This window comes from Myotis daubentonii, chromosome 12 (genome assembly GCF_963259705.1).
Source record: "Myotis daubentonii chromosome 12, mMyoDau2.1, whole genome shotgun sequence".
NCBI lineage: Eukaryota > Metazoa > Chordata > Mammalia > Chiroptera > Vespertilionidae > Myotis > Myotis daubentonii.
The window spans coordinates 42,622,293-42,641,600 of NC_081851.1; the positions used below are offsets into that span (position 1 = coordinate 42,622,293).

Sequence of the window (19,308 nt, forward strand, 5' to 3'; positions counted from 1 at the left end):
AACTGAAATATATATAGATTATTTCCAGTATTTTATTATTATAAATAGTATGCATACTACATTAATAATAACTATACTAACAGTATGTTTAACTAACCTATATAATAAAAGCCTAAGCAACAGTTACGACAGAAGGACCAGAATGACCGGTCACTATGATGCATACTGACCACCAGGGGGCAGATGCTCAATGCAGGAGCTGCCCCGCCGGTGGTCAGTGTGCTCCCACAGGGAGAGTGCCGCTCAGCCTGAAGCCAGGCTCACGGCTGGCGAGCTCAGTGGGAGCCTCTCCCACCTCTGTAGCAGTGCTAAGGAGCAATGAGCCCAGTGGTCAGGAGCAGTGAGCAGGTGGGCAGTAAGGAGCGAGGGGTCTCGGATTGTGAGAGGGCGTAGGCCGGGCTGAGGGATCCTCCCCACCCCACCAGTGCACGAATTTCATGCACCGGGCCTCTAGTATATGATCCTACCAGACCTGAGGCCCTGAACCTAACTGTCCTCTATACCTGGGCTCCTGAGCATTAAAGAGAAAAAACCAACATGATATAGAAAAATGTTAGTTCCATGCAAACAAGTGGTTAGAATAAGATGGAACTTGGAGACATTGTAGAAAATAGGTCTACCTTTCATCTAGCACCAATATTCCATCTTTGTGTGGAAATTACCGAAAAATTGGTATAGCGGTCTGGTATAATAAAGATATTAAGAGCATTTATATACAGGTTTTTATGTGAACATAGTCCTCATTTTCTTATGGGATAAATGCCCAAGAGTGTGATTACTGGGTCCTATGGTAGGTGTACGCTTAGTTTTGTAAAAAAAAAAAAAAAAAACCACATCAAAACATCCCCCAAAACCAACAACTGCCAAAGTATTTTCCAGAGTACTATACCATTTTACATTCCCATAACACTTTATTTCTTAAAGAAACATATCTGATCTTTGTTTTAGTGAAACAGGCTGAGGTTAACCCATTGCTTTTTTTTTTTAAATAAATCTTTATTGTTCAGATTATTACAGTTGTTCCCCTTTTTCCCCCCATAGCTCCCCTCCACCCAGTTCCCACCCCACCCTCTGCCCTTACCCCCCCACTGTCCTCATCCACAGGTGTACGCTTTTTGTTGCCGGGTCATACACATGGAAAATGTAGCTATTTCCATCCACGACATGTCCCTGTGTTCGGCCACACAGGGGCCGTCGCAGCCTCACAGGGGCAGTCTCAGACTCACGGGGGCCGTCACAGCCTCACGGGGGCCATCTCAGCCTCACGGGTGCCGTCTCAGCCTCACGGGGGCCATCTCAGCCTCCCAGGGACAGTCTCAGCCTCCCAGGGACCGTAACCCATTGCTTTTCCTAAAATGTTTTGTTGTTTAAAAAATGGAGTATTTTATTGGTTTAAGAGTGGTTCTCAACCTTCCTAATGCCGCGATCCTTTAATACAGTTCCTCATGTTGTGGTGACCCCCAATTTCATTGTTACAAATTGAACATAATTAAAGCATAGTGATTAATCACAAAAACAATCACAGGTTGAGAACCGCTGGTTTAAGGCCTATTTCAAACTTACATATTAAGGCAAATACAAGGATTTGTATCAAGGACTTTGTAACCATACCAACAACACAGAGAGCAGTTTTTCTTCCTGTCACACCTTGGCAAAGTATGCTCCCTTTTTCTCCTTCTAGGTCTAACAGGCTATATCAGACTCCCAGACTATGATCATTTCCTTACTCCTCAAACCTGTGTCAACCATTGAGGGAAGAACTTGGGCACACATTCTCCTTTAGCAGGCCTTGGCTCTGGCCCAACTCACCCTTCAGAAACCTATGAGTGCCACTCCCAAGTTTCAGCCAAGAATGCCAACCAGCCAGTGTGGAAGAGGTCTAAAACATTCCAGAAAATTCTTCTGTGTCCAGGCAAATTCACTAATATTTGTTTACTGAAGTATTATTTAGTAATGGTTAATTGAAGTATTATTTGTATAATGAATTTACCTATTAAGCCTGACTTAGACAAATCCACATTTTTAACATAGAAAATATGGATTTTAAGTAATTATTTCTACTTAACAGGAAAAAGAAAAAGGGATAGATGAGTTACCTACTGTGCCTGGCACATAGCAACCTCAAGAAATGTTTCTTCATCCTTCTTACTTTGCACCACAAGGGGTCCTAATCAGCTATCTATTTTCTTTACAACCTGAACAAAGTCACATGTGTGTGTGCATGCACATAGAGGGGTGTGTGTTGAACTTGCTATTTTTATGTCTGCTTATTCCGAGACCTACTAGAAAGGAGTAAACAAGTAATGGGAGTATCCAAAAAATATTCAGGCCATAGTATACATAAATAATAGACATGAGGTTCTCATGATTGAGTAGTAAATGAGGTATCTTAAAGGTAGTTAGAACATGAAGATAGAGAATTTGGACAGATCTCCACTCTGAAGATTTGTCCATGGAAAAATCACATTTCAGAGAGAGACCTGTGGACAATATAGACTTTTCAACGAATGGTGCTAGATCAACTGGTTACTTACAGGGAGTCGAATGCTGACTGGAAGAGGACAAAAAAGAGTCTGCTAGATGTCCATATTATTTCTTGATCTGGGTAATAGTTACACAGGCACAAACATTTGTAAAAATTCACCCCATTGTACACTTAAAAGATTTGTGCATTTTGCTATATGTATGTTAGACATCAATAAAAAACAAAAATTGTTTCTCAGAAAGTCAACATACTTAGATTAACAGCAGCTACATTACAAGTAAATGAACATATGACCATAGTTATAAATATACCATTCTATTTTTTTTTAAATTTTACTTATTTATACCTTGCCTTATTCTGGGATTTAAGGCAATATATGTACGACTCAAGTGGATAGTAGTACAGTATGGGGAAAAGATCTTGGACTTAGAGTAAAATGGGTCCTAGGTTCAGATTCCAGTTTCCTCATTTACTAATAACTATGAGTTTGCCTTCTCTGAGCTTCAGTTTCCTATCTATAAAAAAGGTCTAGCAGTTCCTACCTTTCAATGCTGTTATAAGAATTACAGAAAATAGACTTTGAGTACCTGGTACATTCTGTACACTCAGTAAATTATCAACTATCATCACATTTTAACTTTCACCAAGTCTGTGGCTCATATCATAATCTACCCTTAACAAAATCTAAGCCAATGTTTGCTTAGTTAGCACAAACATTCACATGACTTTGCATATATTTTAAAAAGGTCACTAAAAAAGTAACTTAAGAAACATTTAGTAAAAACATTACTGAAGATACATGAAATTGACTTTATTGCTAAATCCATAACCAATCCCTAGAAAATAGGAAACAACACCTAAGGTTAAAGGACTGAGATCATAACATCTGAACCAACTCAAGGGACTAGTCTGTTAAAAGATCGAAGTTTTGAAGTGGAACAGGATAATGCAACACAAGTTGTCGCCAGTAGGTACTATCCAGGTAGAGGAAAGACCACAAAAATAAAGACTTTTAAGAAGGTGCCTAGTTGAGATAGAAAGGACTTTACATATTTCTCTCTTTTTTTTTAAGCTTCATTTTTATTTTTATTTATTTATTTTTTATTGCTTAAAGTATTACAAAGCGGATTACATATGTTTCCTTTTTCCCCCTGCCCTTGCCTCCCCTAACCCCCAGTGTCTTATGTCCATTGGTTACGCTTATATGCATGCATATAAGTCCTTTGGTTGATCTGGGACTTTACATATTTCTCTAAACAGCGGTTCTCAACCTGTGGGCCGCGAACAATGAAAATACATCCTGCATATCAGATATTTACATTACGATTCATAACAGTAGCAAAATTACGGTTATGAAGTAGCAACGAAAATAATTTTATGGCTGGGGGTCACCACAACATGAGGAACTGTATTAAAGGGTCGCGCGGCATTAGGAAGGTTGAGAACCACTGCCTAAGACATAGAGGCAGGCCCTCTAGGAACGTTCCAGAATCAAACACTGAATAAGGAGTTCCCTCCAGACAAGCTAAAAACTCATCACAAAAACTCCCATATTCTTTTACAGGGCACAAACAGCATCAACGTGTACATTAACTTTCAAGGCCAGAAAAGCACACCTCTATTACACAATCCAGCTTTACTGATGACCCTTCACTCCAAATTTACTTTTATAGGGACTAGGATGGGGAGTGGGTATGTGTGTGTGTGTGGAGGAGAACCTCAGCAGGAAGGATAATGGTCAAGAAAAAGGAAAAGACAAATCACTGTATCTGAAGTTATGCTACTGATGTAAATAGTACAAACTATAATAGGAAGATTTATTTAATGGAGCACACACACACAAATCACTACCTTTTTATTACACTATGTCTGAAGATAATTAGTCACTTCTTAAATCATTTGGGTGAGTACAGAAAAAAAATCTGTATTTTCTTTTAGAAAAATGAATGAAAATGTTACATAAGCAATTAGCATCATCAATTTGCATTACAAATGTTGCCTGCTACTGCAGTAGTTTGAATTATTCAAATCATTACTGTAATATTCTCATTGGAGTTTTAAGATACTATCAAAATGTACTGTCAATGAATCTGCCCAGTCTACATGCCTGCTTAAGAGTCATCTTGTCTTATGTATTATAGGATTGTACACCTGAAACCATAACTTTATTAACAAATGTCACACCAATAAATTCAATAAAAATTAATAAGTTTAAAAAAGGATAATCTTGTCATAAAGAAACCGAAGAGCCCTACTTCTGAGCCATATGAAGGTTTGGATTTTAGTTAACTACTTGGTTTTCAATACATCTAGAGGTGACTGAACCATAATGTTGAAAAGTTTTCATGCCTTTAAAATTTAATATCTACAAAAATGATCTTTTTTATTTTCTCTTTTTGAGTGCTTTGTTGTCAGCATATTAATTCCATAGCAGCCAACAAAACAGGGAGAGCCCCTAAAAACAGATACTTTTTAGTAAAGAATTGAGATTTTGTTGTTTGTTATTAGGGCTACCATCCTCTCTCCCTTCAAACAAGCTGCAAACTAAGGCTACTTAAACTTCCACAATCCCAAAGCTAATTATTTTTCAGAAATCTCATAATTCCTTCAAACTTGTCAATTTAAAAACTAAAACCCAAGACACTATAGGTATCAACTGTATCAATATGTCACTATATCCTCAACTGCATAGTAATATGCAGTATAATTTACAACATCTATTAAAAATAGTATATTCCATGTGCTTCTGTTCTGTTTACACCAATATCAAATTAGTATGCATTCAATACTTACTATGTGTGTGGATACTTTATGAAAAGCGCTCATTAATTATCTCATTTAGTTCTTACACTAGGCCATAAGGTAGGACTTGCTATCATCATTTTACAGTGAAAAAATAAAACCTTAAAGAGGTTAAATAATCCTTCACAGTAGTATAACTAGTAAGTGGTAATGAATCAGTCACAAGCTAATAAAATATCTGAAAAATGTATTACTGCATTAACTCCTGATATAACTGACAGCAAATGTTAGAATTAGTCTTCCCTAAAAGATTTCTGAGTTGTTCAGAAAAAGGTTTCTGAAACTTCCAAAATACTTGAAGGAGAAAAAAAGGTGCTTACAAACTAAGATGAAGAAAGTATAAACAACAAAAATGCCAAGAAGTGAATCTCGTTTCAATATTAATGTACATAGTAGTAAAAATGCAGTAAAGTTTTTATCTTCCTAGTTTTGATATCAGTAAGGATGATTCACAAAAGTACAAATACATAATGTGAATGACAACATGAGCAGCAACATACAGTATATGTTGCTAAACAGCAATGAATTATCATTTTATAGAAGCTAGTTTTCAAAGATTCCAAAGAACTTTTCTTTTACTGTATATTTTAGCCTTCTATGCAAATCCATAAGACAGTTTAATTATGTTTGTATAGTTTCACAGTCAAAATTAAACAAGATAAAACCATTAGAAATTGTTTTAACTTTAACTCATCATATCTACTATTTTTGAGTTTACTAGCTATTTTTCTCACAAGGCACTTCTAATTGAATTAGAATAAATGACACTGGATAACAACTGATAACAAAGGCAAAAGAACAGAAACAGCAATGAGGATAGATACATTAGCCTTCGGAAAACAGGTTTTTCACCCCCCCCCCCCGCCCCCCGCCCACTCTTTGCTTATTGCAGAATGAATTAGCCACTGTAATTTCCACCCTAACATTCCCGTACCTTAACAATCTAAAAGCAGGAACTACTTCAGTTTCATGCCCTTCACTAAAATCTTGCTTACACCCACAATATTATCCAGAGATAACCCCTGGACATTCCATTGATTTCTCAACTGCTTGCTCAGGGGGCTCTTTGAATTTCTTCATTACTACTCTTGCTTTCTCATCAGCCTATAAATGTTCAAGACTCTACCATCCTCAACAAATCAGATCAAAACAAAACAAATCCCTTCCTTCCGTGTTCTTCTAGCTCTCCTCCTCCTCCTCACCACGAAGCTTCTTGAAAGAGCCCTGTCTGTTCACTATCTCTACTTCCTAACCTCCCACTTACTCCTTAACCCAGCACAATATGGCTTCCACCTCACCACTCCACTGAAACCGCTTTTGTATGAGTTACTTTACTTGAGCTCAAAAGACTGGAAATGTGCAGACACAGGCCTCTGTTGTTGAACACCCATCCTCAGAGCCTGGCTCATAGTAGGAACTGAACACATTACTGTATTGTTTTTGCAGGGGCATTTATTCCACTGGCCACTCTTGAATTGCTAACCCCTTTCCCTCAACACACTATCTTTCTATAGCTCTAGCTCTGGAACCCTAGCTCTAGTCCACCAAATACATTAGGAAATATTTAAATTCAACCTAGGTAAGTGTGATCTGAGAGAGGCTGGCCTAAAATGTGACACATGAAAGAAAACAAGTCCAATCATTTGTGCTGCAATGTATCTGAAAAAAGAATATATTGAGAAGGGTGGTACTCACATGCAAGCCAAGAAAATAAAACCAGCTAAAGGACAATTTGTTCATGCATTTTTACCAGCCCAGCTAACATGAATATGTGCTTTGACTTGAGTCAGTTCCTCAGAATAAGTGGAGGTGTCAGCTGGTGTCACCAGAGTGTGATGCTACTCTGGACAGTCCATCTAATTTCTCTTGCTCTTTGCTCCCAGCAACTTTCTTTAGTACTTCATGTAAATTTTCCCACAGATTTTTCAATCAGCTGACATGAAGAGCTGACATGCTTTGAAAAAAATTTCTTGCTGTGAAGTTTTAAATTCGCATTCTGGTCAAGATTGATGAGTTAAACCTCAAGAGCCCAGGGAATTTTTGGGAAAAACAAACAAACAGGAAAACCCACTTTGTGGACTTTCAAAACTAAAGACACCACACTAGCCGAAACCGGTTTGGCTCAGTGGATAGAGCATCGGCCTGCGGACTGAGAGGTCCCAGGTTCGATTCCGGTCAAGGGCATATACCTGGATTGCGGGCATATCCCCAGTAGGAGATGTGCAGGAGGCAACTGATCGATGTTTCTCTCTCATCGATGTTTCTGACTCTCTATCTCTCTCCCTTCCTCTCTGTAAAAAATCAATAAAATATATTAAAAATAAATAAATAAAGACACCACACTAGTCTGTACCTAAAATATGCACACCCTGGCAGGCCCTTGGCAGATGCCCTTCCTCAGACAGTGCTACTCTTTATTATAAACGTCTATGGTGAGAGCAGCTCACCTTTTAAAGAAAACTTCTACTAAAAGTTATAAAACTACATTCAAATGCAGTCAAAATTCAATTATCTGGGCTAATGAGGAAGAAAGCAGACGTCTTAGATAATCTAAAACTTACAAATTTGGCCTTAAAATATGACCTATGTAACAGAAGATTTATCTCATAAACTATGTCTTTGCCAAGCACTATTAGTTTTACTTTGTTTCTTGACCATCCACCAACTGAGGAGAAAAAAATGACCTAGAGACATGTGAGGCAACAGGAGGAAATCAGACAATGAACCACACTTAAAAATAGGCATAAATTATCAACAGATAATAACATATAATGACATTCTTGGGGAGAATTATCATAAAACAAAAGCCTTGTATAGTTGAAAAATCAGATATAAACACATTCCAAAATAGTGCTCATGGTGTAGTATATAAAGCTAATGCCACAAGTGGGTCTACCTGCACCAATAACTTTATGGAAACTATGGAAGGAATTCCCATCACAAGCAGATTTCTAGCTGGTTGACCTTTTAATAGTGTCATTGCTTGGTTTAAAGTTTTACTTTCTCTTGTGAGGTAGAAAGGCTAAAGGGTAAAAGGAAAACAGGTAACATTTATTACTTGCAATGTGCCATTATACTTTTGATTAGAATTTTTTTGAGAGTTAGCCTGCCTTATAAATCAGAATTTTTCAAACTTTATCCCTGTAACCCACAGAAGAAATACATTTTGCATGATGACCCACATATACATACATGCACTTAAAAAGTTTCACCAAGCTTTTTACCCTTACTCTCTATGGACTCTTGACATTTTTAATTCTATTTCATTTTATCTTAAAAGCTGGCCATGACCCCCTAAATTGACTTCACAAGCCTAAATTTACAAACCAGAAATAGGTCACAACCCAAAGTTAAAAAAAAAAAAATTGACAAAAGGGACATTGATGAATTTACAGTATGACTAAAATTAAGTCAATTTACCCCCAAATGCTATTGGTATCACTGAGGTTAGGGAATGGCAGTGAGCCCTTCAATACAAGCATTGCAAACAATGCCAGGTAATTAAAACAAAACAAGCGAGAAACCAAGATGGCGGCATAGGTTAACGCTGGAGATTGCTGCCTTGAACAACCACTTCGAAAAACAACTAAAAGACGGAACGGACATCATCCAGAACCACAGGAAGGCTGGCTGAGTGGAAATTCTACAACTAGGAGGAAAGAGAATATCATACCAAGACTCAGAGGAGGCGCAGTGCTGAAGTGAAATACTAAGGTGTGGAGCGCACGCGGAGCGGGCTGGAGGCGGAGGGCGCGGTTGTTGTTTTCAATCAGGAGGGAGTTTCAGACTCTGAGCTCCAGATCCGGGAGAGTCTCTAGGGACCCAGACTCAAATGGGAGAAGCGGGACTGTCTGGCTTTGGTCGGAACTCGAAGGCAGCTTTCTGTCCAAGGTTTGCAGCGGTTGCTGGGACTCTGTGAGGCAAAGCCCCTAGGGACGGGACTGAGAGCAGCCATAACTGCTCCCTCCGGCCCGCCCTGTAGATCCCCGGGGACCCGCCCCGCCCAAGCCCTGCGCAGAGCCATTTGCCGGATAGCCTCAGGCAAACGCTAGATTAGCACCGCCCTAGAGATCCAGCACAGAAGCTCTCCCACTGCAGACACAGCAGACTCTCATAGCCAGTTAGCCTGGAGGTCAAGTCACCCCCGGTATTGCTGTCAACAATCAAGGCTTAACTATAACAAGACTGCGCACAAAGACCACTAGGGGGTGCACCAAGAAAGCATAAAAAATGCAGAGACAAAGAAACAGGACAAAACTGTCAATGGAGGATATTGAGTTCAGAACCACACTTTTAAGGTCTCTTAAGAACTGTCTAGAAGCCGCCGATAAATGTAGTGAGATCCTCAAGAAATCTATTGAGACCCTCGATGTTATGATAAAGAACCAACTAGAAATTAAGCATACACGGACTGAAATAACGAATACTATACAGACTCCCAACAGCAGACCAGAGGAGCGCAAGAATCAAGGCAAAGATTTGAAATGCGAAGAAGCAGAAAACACCCAACCAGAAAAGCAAAATGAAAAAAGAATCCGAAAATACGAAGATAGTGTAAGGAGCCTCTGGGACAGCTTCAAGTGTACCAACATCCGAATTATAGGGGTGCCAGAAGATGAGAGAGAGCAAGATATTGAAAACCTATTTGAAGGAATAATGACAGAAAACTTCCCCCACCTGGTGAAAGAAATAGACTTACAGGTCCAGGAAGCGCAGAGAACTCCAAACAAAAGGAATCCAAAGAGGACCACACCAAGACACATCATAATTAAAATGCCAAGAGCAAAAGACAAAGAGAGAATCTTAAAAGCAGCAAGAGAAAGAAACTCAGTTACCTACAAGGGAATACCCATACGACTGTCAGCTGATTTCTCAACAGAAACTTTGCATGCCAGAAGGGAATGGCAAGAAATATTCAAAGTGATGAATACCAAGAACCTACAACCAAGATTACTTTATCCAGCAAAGCTATCATTCAGAACTGAAGGTCAGATAAAGAGCTTCACAGATAAGGAAAAGCTAAAGGAGTTCATCACCACCAAACCAGTATTATATGAAACGCTGAAAGGTATCCTTTAAGAAGAGGAAGAAGAAGAAAAAGGTAAAGATACAAATTATGAACAACAAACATGCATCTATCAACAAGTGAATCTAAGAATCAAGTGAATAAATAATCTGGTGATCATAATAGAATCAGGGACATAGAAAGGGAATGGACTGACTATTCTTGGGGGGGAAAGGGATGTGGGAGATGCGGGAAGAGACTGGACAAAAATCGTGCATCTATGGATGAGGACAGTGAGTGGGGAGTGAGGGCAGAGGGTGGGGCGGGAACTCGGAGGAGGGGAGTTATGGGGGGAAAAAAGAGGAACAAATGTAATAATCTGAACAATAAAGATTTAATTTAAAAAAAAACAAGCAAAAAAAAAAGCTGTGACATTTGTTCATATTTTTACCTTAAAATTATGTAAGCAGTGTGATTTTGGTCACTTAAAACTTCTGCAGTATTTCTACTCTGGGTATTTTCTAAGCTATCAACTCCACAATGATCAGTTTTCTAAGACTAATTCGAAGCCATTGCTTAAAGTTTGCCACAAGAAAAAAATATCAAAATATTTCTGTAAAAACTCTCAGCACAGAATTTGTATTGGTCATGTCAGTATGTCAAGAACTGTTTGCATTCATCAATTTTGTTCTAGGTTTAATCCACCTCACAATAATGCTATCATTCTCTTTCCTTCTGATTCACTTCCCTTAAATCCAATTATTGCTTCCAGCACATTAGAGGAGGAAACAGAGCTTCTTTTAGAACAAATAACTCCTTCTTGATCTGATGCTTACAAAGACAAAATGCATTCTTTAATTACATTAGTTGAATGAAACAAATAATTTGATAAAATGAAAGTATTCTTTTTTTCTTTATAGAATTCTGCATAAAAATAATACATAAAAATACTACTTATTTTTCAAATTCTACTACCCTCAATCTAGGAAGCAAGCCACTTCAAAGATAAAAATAAAGATACTATTGGTGGAAGTATATATTGGTTCACATACTCCAGACAACTTAGTAATATATCAAAATCTTAATGCACATTCTTTTGATTAAGCAACTTCATCTGCAAGAATGTGTCACAGATGCATTCATACAAGTATGAAAAGATATTTCCACAAAATGGTTAATTGCCTGCATTGTTTGTTTTTTAAAAAAGCAACTGAAAACAACTTAACTATCTATCAATAAGGAATAGGGTAAATAAAAAGGGTAGCCATTTTAAAAAGCAATAAAGCTATACATGACTAATAGGTAAAGGTGTCAAAAATACATTTTTAAGTGAAAAGGCATTTTTGAGAGGCATTCCTTCTTAATTCTCCTCCTACCTATTATATCTGTTCTTTCTCCTCCTTGAATGGATCTGCTTCTTCTGCCTGCCTCATAAGTGTTAGTCTTCCCCAGGCCTTGGCCTCCCTATATCCTTATCCCTGTGAGATTTCATCCAGCTTCTGTTTTTATATGCTGGTAATGCTCAAACCTCTATCTATCTGTAGGCTGCCCAAACTCCAGATCTGTCTACCCAAATGCCTTTTTGAATATCTTTACCTGAATGTCCCAAAGTCATATCATATTCTCCAATTCCAAAACTGAAGTTAATCTCTACTCAAAAAACACACCGAAACTACTTGTTTCTACTAGTATATGATATTCTGAATTTTAAGTCCAGAAAAAATTACCCCTGACTGCTCCCCCTTTTATACCCCACTGCCCAAAATTAAATCAATTACAGAATAAATCCTTAACATCTCTTAACCAATACTCTATTTAAGGGCCTCATTATTTCTGGCCAAGATTACGGCAATCTACTTGAAACTACTTATCTTAGCCAGTATGGCTAAGATATTACCTCTTTGCTCCAGCCAGACAAAACTACCCCCTGGGTCCTCCACTGCACCATGCTATCTCCAAATTGTCACATTTGCCCTTTTTTTTTTTTTTTTTTTTTATAATTTCCTATTCTTATCTGTTCAGAGAACCCACTGACTAAGCCTTCAAAAACCCTATTCAGACATGAAGTTTTCTGTGAAGTGAGAGCAGCAATATTTATCAAGTTACTATGTGACAGGTATTGTGCAAAGTGCTTATTCATGCATTATACAATTTAATCCCAACCATCCATTTTATAGATGAAAGAATAGGTTCAGTGAGGTCATATAATCAGTTCAAGGTCCCATAAAGAGTAAGTATAGAGAGTAGGGCTTTAACATTAAGGCCTGGGTACTTTATGTGAGGTCAACTGTCTAAATAAAGCCTCCTTCTTTATTACATCTAACAAAGTGAATCAAATTTGTTTCCCCTACTAGACCATAAACCAATGCTTCTCAATTTCAGTTTTGTATTAAGGTGTTTTTTTAATAGAATAGGTGCATTTTAGATATGCACCTGAATATCTGCATTTAAAAAAGTGTTTCAAAGATGATTCTGATGGCCAGTGAAGGCTGAGAACCACTGTGTTAAGCTCCAGAGGATAAAAGCATTATGGACTTTATAACTTTGGGGATGACATAATGTCTCTAAACTTCACTGCTGAACTGAGAAAGGTAAATCAATGAAACAGTTCTTTTTCTTTTAAAAATTTCCCCTTTACAATTATTTGGTTGTACAAATATTTCTTAAAGTTCTGTCATACACATTTACCTGAGACTATCACTAAGAAATTAACACTCTTAAGACTTCAAATACAAAAAGTTCACAACATTAAATCTTCAATACTTTTCTTAAAAATGAAATGGGAAATTTCCTTAATGAATCAAATTTAAATTACTGCAATAATCCTTGAAACAGATATAATAATGTATATAATTTAAATATTATACAATTCTTGGAAAAAATACAGCACATTTAAAAAATTAATCACAGTTTCACTTGCAATTGAACTTTAAGCACTTTAAGAACATGAGAAACTTTTCTACTCCCAGAAACCAAGGTCACTGGTAACCTGATTAAAATCTGTACTTTTGTTTTTAGGTATAACACTTGCACTGTGCTTCAAGTAAACTTCTGAAACCTAATGAGACAGAAACACATCATCTGCTGGCTTATTATGATGTAGGGGAAATAGTCTAATAAACTATGTAAAGGAGTGCAAAGAAATGGTGACTTAACTACAAGTAAAAAGTGGATATTCAAACATTCTATTTGGGTTTCAGGTAAGAGAAAATTTGAATTTGATAGCTGAAACTCTTGGTACAAATTATTTAAAAAAGGAACAAAAATGTTATTATGAGCATTCAGTATTAAAAAGAGTTAAATGATCTCTTGACGATAGGTTCATTGCTTTTATGAATAGCTACTAAAAACAAAAGCTTTAAGAAATTTTCACATTTTGAATGTCTCTCTGCAGCAAATATTCCAAGTCAACATTTCTGCATCCATACAATAAACAAGATTGGAGATGCTAAACCACAGAAAGACAGAAAATATTACAAAATATAAGCAATGACTAAGAATAAAACAACAAAAATACCGACTAGGAAGAGTGGGTGAGGCATAAACATTCATTTCATACATTCAAAAAACTGTAGTCTCATTAAGATATATGCAAATATTAAAGAACCTCCTCCTATAAGTCTTCCTTTGAAAAATATTTAAAGTTAGCACTGCAAGAATAAGAAAGTGTGACTTAGGAATGGTCTCCTCTATTATTACCAGAACTGTTAATTTTATTTAACACAAAAATTTAACCTGTAGCAATGTAGGGTTTTTACATTTGTTGTTAAATTTATTGTTAGGTAATTTACCGCCCCCACCCCCTTGTTCATTGTAAATGGGGTCTCTCCACTTCTATGTTCTAGTTGGTAAGTACTGTTTATAAAACTGAAAGCTCTTTGTATACTACACCATCACATCACAAGCAAATTGGGGTGTGTTGGTTGACCCTTTTAAATTCTTAAGTCTCCATTTTTCCTTATTGATTACTAATGCCTCCAATACCAAATCTAATGTGATCGCAGGAATCTGGTATTCCCCTGTAATGATTTTTTGGTTTGAGGTATATGTTTTACAGATTTTCTCATAAGTATTAAACACACTCAGATTAGCAGTATAAATTCTTCCAGGTTTTATCCAGGATATCTTCTCACAATTCTCACACAAACAATCTTATCTACCTAAGGCTTTAACTGAGTCCTAGATTGATCCCTATAGCGGCCCAACCCTCAAACCTGAGCTTCAGTCCAGCCAAGCCAACTCTCTACTTGAATTCCTTAAGATTTCGACCTGAGCTTAACAATAACAGAGTTCAAGTTCTCAAGTTCTTCCTCAAATCTGATCCTGTTCCAGGACTCTCTAACTCAGAGTGTCCCTACCACCCATCCACTTACTAAGCCAGAAACTTAAGACCACCCCACCCTCCACTACCTCTAAAGAATGATTTTTATTTCATAAACCGCTCAAATCTGAAATATCTCTTTTTACTACCCTTGTTCTGGTCTAAGCAGCCCTTATCATCTAAATGAGTTTCATGAACTATTATTAATCACTAGAGGCCCAGTGCATGAGATTCATGCACTCAGGGAGTGAGGAGGGGCAGTCCCTTAGCCTGGCCTGTACCCTCTTGCAGTCTGGGAGCCCTCAGGGGATGTCAAACTGATGGCTTAGGCTCCTTCCCTGGGGAGCAGCCTAAGCTGTCAGTGGGACGTCCTTAGCACTGCTGGGGAGGCGGGAGAGGCTCCCACCACCTCTGCTGCAGAAGCCAGCCATGAGCCTGGCTTCTGGTTGAGCAGTGCTCCCCTTCTGGGAGTGCACTGACCACAAGACGTCAGCTTCTGCAACAAGCATCTGCCCTCTGGTGGTCAGTGTGCATCATAAGGACCAGTCGTTCTGCTGTTTGGTCAATTTGCATATTAGCCTTTTATTATATAGGATGTCCAATCCAAGTATCTTTTAAAAAGTCAATCTGATCATGTAAAACACTTGTGATATCTAAAAAAAAAAAAAAAAAAAAAAAATCGGGCTTTCTTAAGCCCAATTCTATTTCTTTAGCCACACTACTTTACCTCCCTTTCCCCATTGTTATCTATTCTTTAAGCTAGGCTTTCTTTCAGTTTTTGAAAGGCAGACAATAACATTCTTTTATGCCAAAGGGCCTTTGCACTTACATTCCCATTGCCTAAAACATCCCCACATATTTCTCAATTATTTTTCAATCCTCACCTGAAGACTGCTCAGAGAGAGGAAGAGAGAGAGAAACATCAATGTGAGAGAGAAACATTGACCAGTTGCCTTCTATACATGTCCCAAAGGGAAATCAAACCCACAACCCAGATGTGTGCCCTGACCAGGAAACGAACCAGAAACCTTTTGGTGCACAGAACTACACTCAACCAACTGAGCCACTCCAGACAGGCACAACTTTTAATTCTTAGGTGAAGAATTGATTCCTCAGGTAAGTTTTCTAACACCTTCCCCCGAGTCCTCTTACATATACTGCATAGTATTTCTTTCAGAGCATAAGAACTATAGTAACTTATGGTTTGTAACCAAACACTTATAACTTGAAAAATGACTATGCAAACTGTGTATACTCTGAAAAACATATTGACAGGCTTAAATAAGCAATTTTTTAAAAACCTACTTACTACTTTCTAGAATAATTAAGTTAATTTTATATTTCTTATGTACCCTTATGTTCATAGCAGCATAATTTACCATAGCTAAGATTTGGAAACAGCCTAAGTGCCCATCAGCAGATGAGTGGATTAAAAAGCTGTGGTACATCTACACAATGGAATACTATGCTGTGGTAAAAAAGAAGGAATTCTTACCATTTGCAACAGCATGGATGGAACTGGAGAGCATTATGCTAAGTGAAATAAGCCAGTCAGAGAAACGTAAGTATCACATGATCTCACTCATTTGTGGAATATAATGAACAACATAAACTGATGAACAAAAACAGATCCAGAGACAGAGAAGCATCGATCAGACCATCAAACCTCAGAGGGAAGGTAGGGGAAGGTGGGGGTAAGGAGGAGAGATCAACCAAAGGACTTGTATGCATGCATAAGCCTAACCAATGGACACAGACACCAGGGGGGTGAGGGCATGAGTGGGGGGGGGGTAGAGGACAATGGGGCGATAAGGACACCTATGTAACACCTTAATCAATAAAGAAAAAAAATAAAAGTAAAAACAATTATATTTCTTCTTCATAAACAAGTCAGTGTCATGCTCTAGAGCAGCACTGCCCACTTTAAATACAATATAAGCCTCATATATACAATGCTTCTGTATTCTTTTGTACTAAAAGACTATTTTTTTAATTTAAAAATCTGTACCTCCACTATTTACTGAGCACCTACTATATACAAAACTGCTAGGTTCCATAAGGAGGAGTAAAAGGAGTCATGACCTTTGAAAAATTCACAATTAGAGGGGACAATACAAGAAAACAGTAAAAGCCAATTAATGAGGCAGAATATAAACACCATATGAACTAAAATGTGACTATAAGGATTCTAAGAAAAAAATCTTACTTAACTGGGAAGAGGGAAAAATGCTGAAATGAGAAAAACAAGCTTTATAAAGGAGAAAGAATTTGAAATGGGAAGGGTTTTAATTGAGAGAGGAAAAGGCAGGCGCTAAAGATAAAGCATGCGGCAACTGTCAAGGAGTAGGAAATCACACAGTAGAGTCTGGTTAGAAAGCAGGATAGACGGAATAAGGCAGTTATGCTGACGACCTTGAATTTTAGAAGGTAGCACCTCTGTAAGTTTTTTGTTTAGTAATGGGTAAATTATTAAAGATTCCAATTCAAGAAACTGTTCTACCACTTTTCATCACCTCTGTTGCCACCACCATCTTGGTTCAGGCCACTACCATCTCCTGGCTACATCACTGTAACCACCTCCTAACGGAATCTTCCTGCTTTCACTCTTGCCAAACAGGTCATTTTGAGCTCTCTACTCAAAAACCCTGCAATGGTTTCCTATCTCACAGAGTAAGAAGCCCAAGTCGCTGGATTGTCTACAAAGTCCCTACAACATTGCCCTCTCACCCTCTAACTTGCTGATCAACAGCTACTACTCTCTGCTTGTAATTTCTTGAATATCCCAGGCATACTTTTACCTCTCCCCTCCTTATTCTCTTCTCCTTCTTCAGACAGGTCTTGAGCCTTTTCTAACTCAATCCTATATAAAACTGCAAGTACCACCAACCTCTCACCCCAATTCAAAGTAAAAAAGTTTGTACTTGTTTATCTCCCTAAACTGACTATTTTTCTCCATAATACTTAACATCATCTGCCATCTGTATATTTCATTTGTCTATCCACATATACAAACGTGTGTGCACACATATATAAGAATATGAAGCCCCATGACAGCTAATTTTTCCCCTGGATTGTTCATTTCATATCCCCAGGGAAAACAAAGCCTGACATACAGCAAGTGCTCAGTTAAGTACTTGCTGTATGAATGGCAAGAAAAGAATACCATGGTGTTAGCAGATACTTAGTTGAAATGATTTGCAGCACACTATAAATATTTATGTAAATATCTATATAAATAGAACCTACGTGAATTTATTCTAATTTACTACTTGATTTTCCTCTGGGAACTATTCACCAAAATACTGCTTGTAGATTAAGCTTTGAGCATACAGACAACCTTTAATTTATTAGCAATTTATCTTTGCAAGGTTTACTTAAGTTATTCAGAATGGGGTGGTAGTGACTGAGGAATGATAGGACAGAGTCTTAAATCTATTTTCCTTCTCTTTTCACTCCTCCCAAACTAATAAGCAATGACTCCCCCTCTTCCCATTATTGTATAGTTTCAGACCTTTTCCCTTTTTCAGGGGATAGGTCTAATCCGGACCTATGAGCCCCTACCCTAGGGTAAGGCCAGAAATGGAAATGAGGAGTGTGATACAGAGCTACTGAGATCAGTGGCAGCAATCAGAGGAGAGCCCAGGCAAGAGAAGCTGCTGCAGAGGTATCTGGAGAGGGCAACATTTCTTAATCCGATTACTTTTCAGTTAGAGGCTCCTTGAATTTTAAAAGGAAGTCAACACAAAATGACACCAATTCCTTCCCTATCCTCTTTTAAAGTATACTATGCTGAAAGACAGAGTGATACTTTATATCAGGGGTTCTCAAACTTCCTAATGCCGAGACCCTTTAATACAGTTCCTCATGTTGTGGTGACCCCCAACCATAAAATTATTTTTGTTGGTACTTCATAACTGTAATTTTGCTATTGTTATGAATCGTAATGTAAATATCTGATATGCTATATGTGTTTTCCCATGGTCGCGACCCACAGGTTGAGAACCACTGCTTTATATAGTTTAAACGAAACAACTGAACTTTTAATTTCATTATGATTTCTAGCATACAACAAAGTTTAGGGGGTGTGTATAATGAATGAACAAGTACCCACCACCTAGTTGTGCTGAAACTTAATCTTTTACCAAATCAGCTTCAGATTTAAAGACAGTAAATTTATGGTTGAAAACCCTTGGGCCCTTCCTAGATCCTTTATCCCTCTCTAATTCTCCAGAGGTAACTTTTAATTCTGATTTGCCATTTATCATTACCAGGTATATTTTTATACTTTTGTTACATATTTCATGATTCCCCCCAAAAATATTGTATATTTTTGCATATGTTAAAACAATATATATGGTATATTATATCCTGGCTTAACAGCTGTTTGACTTTAAGCAAGTTAGTGCCATCTCTCTGCCTCAGTCTGCTCTGTAGAAAATGGGGATAATGCCACCTACTAGCTTACAGAGTTGTTGTGAGGATTAAATAAATTCATGTACGCAAAACAGTTTACTCTTGTATTATTTATTAACTATTGTATTACTTTCCATACGAACAACTTGCCCCACCCTATACTTCTGGGAAGAGTTAAAAATTACCAGGAAAACGAACATTTAAGCCGGCAAAGGGCATAAATGTCAACTGCATAAATTTTATCAACACAACAGTGTTGAAACATTTGTTTCACCTAGAGTT

The 19,308-nt window shown here is 37.7% G+C and overlaps 1 protein-coding gene across 7 annotated transcripts in view; it reads right to left on the minus strand.

Annotated features, from left to right (window-relative positions):
- AFTPH (aftiphilin) overlaps nt 1-19,308 on the minus strand; it is a 73,828-nt gene that overhangs the window by 53,209 nt on the left and 1,311 nt on the right. The gene's annotated exons all lie outside the window — the stretch shown is intronic.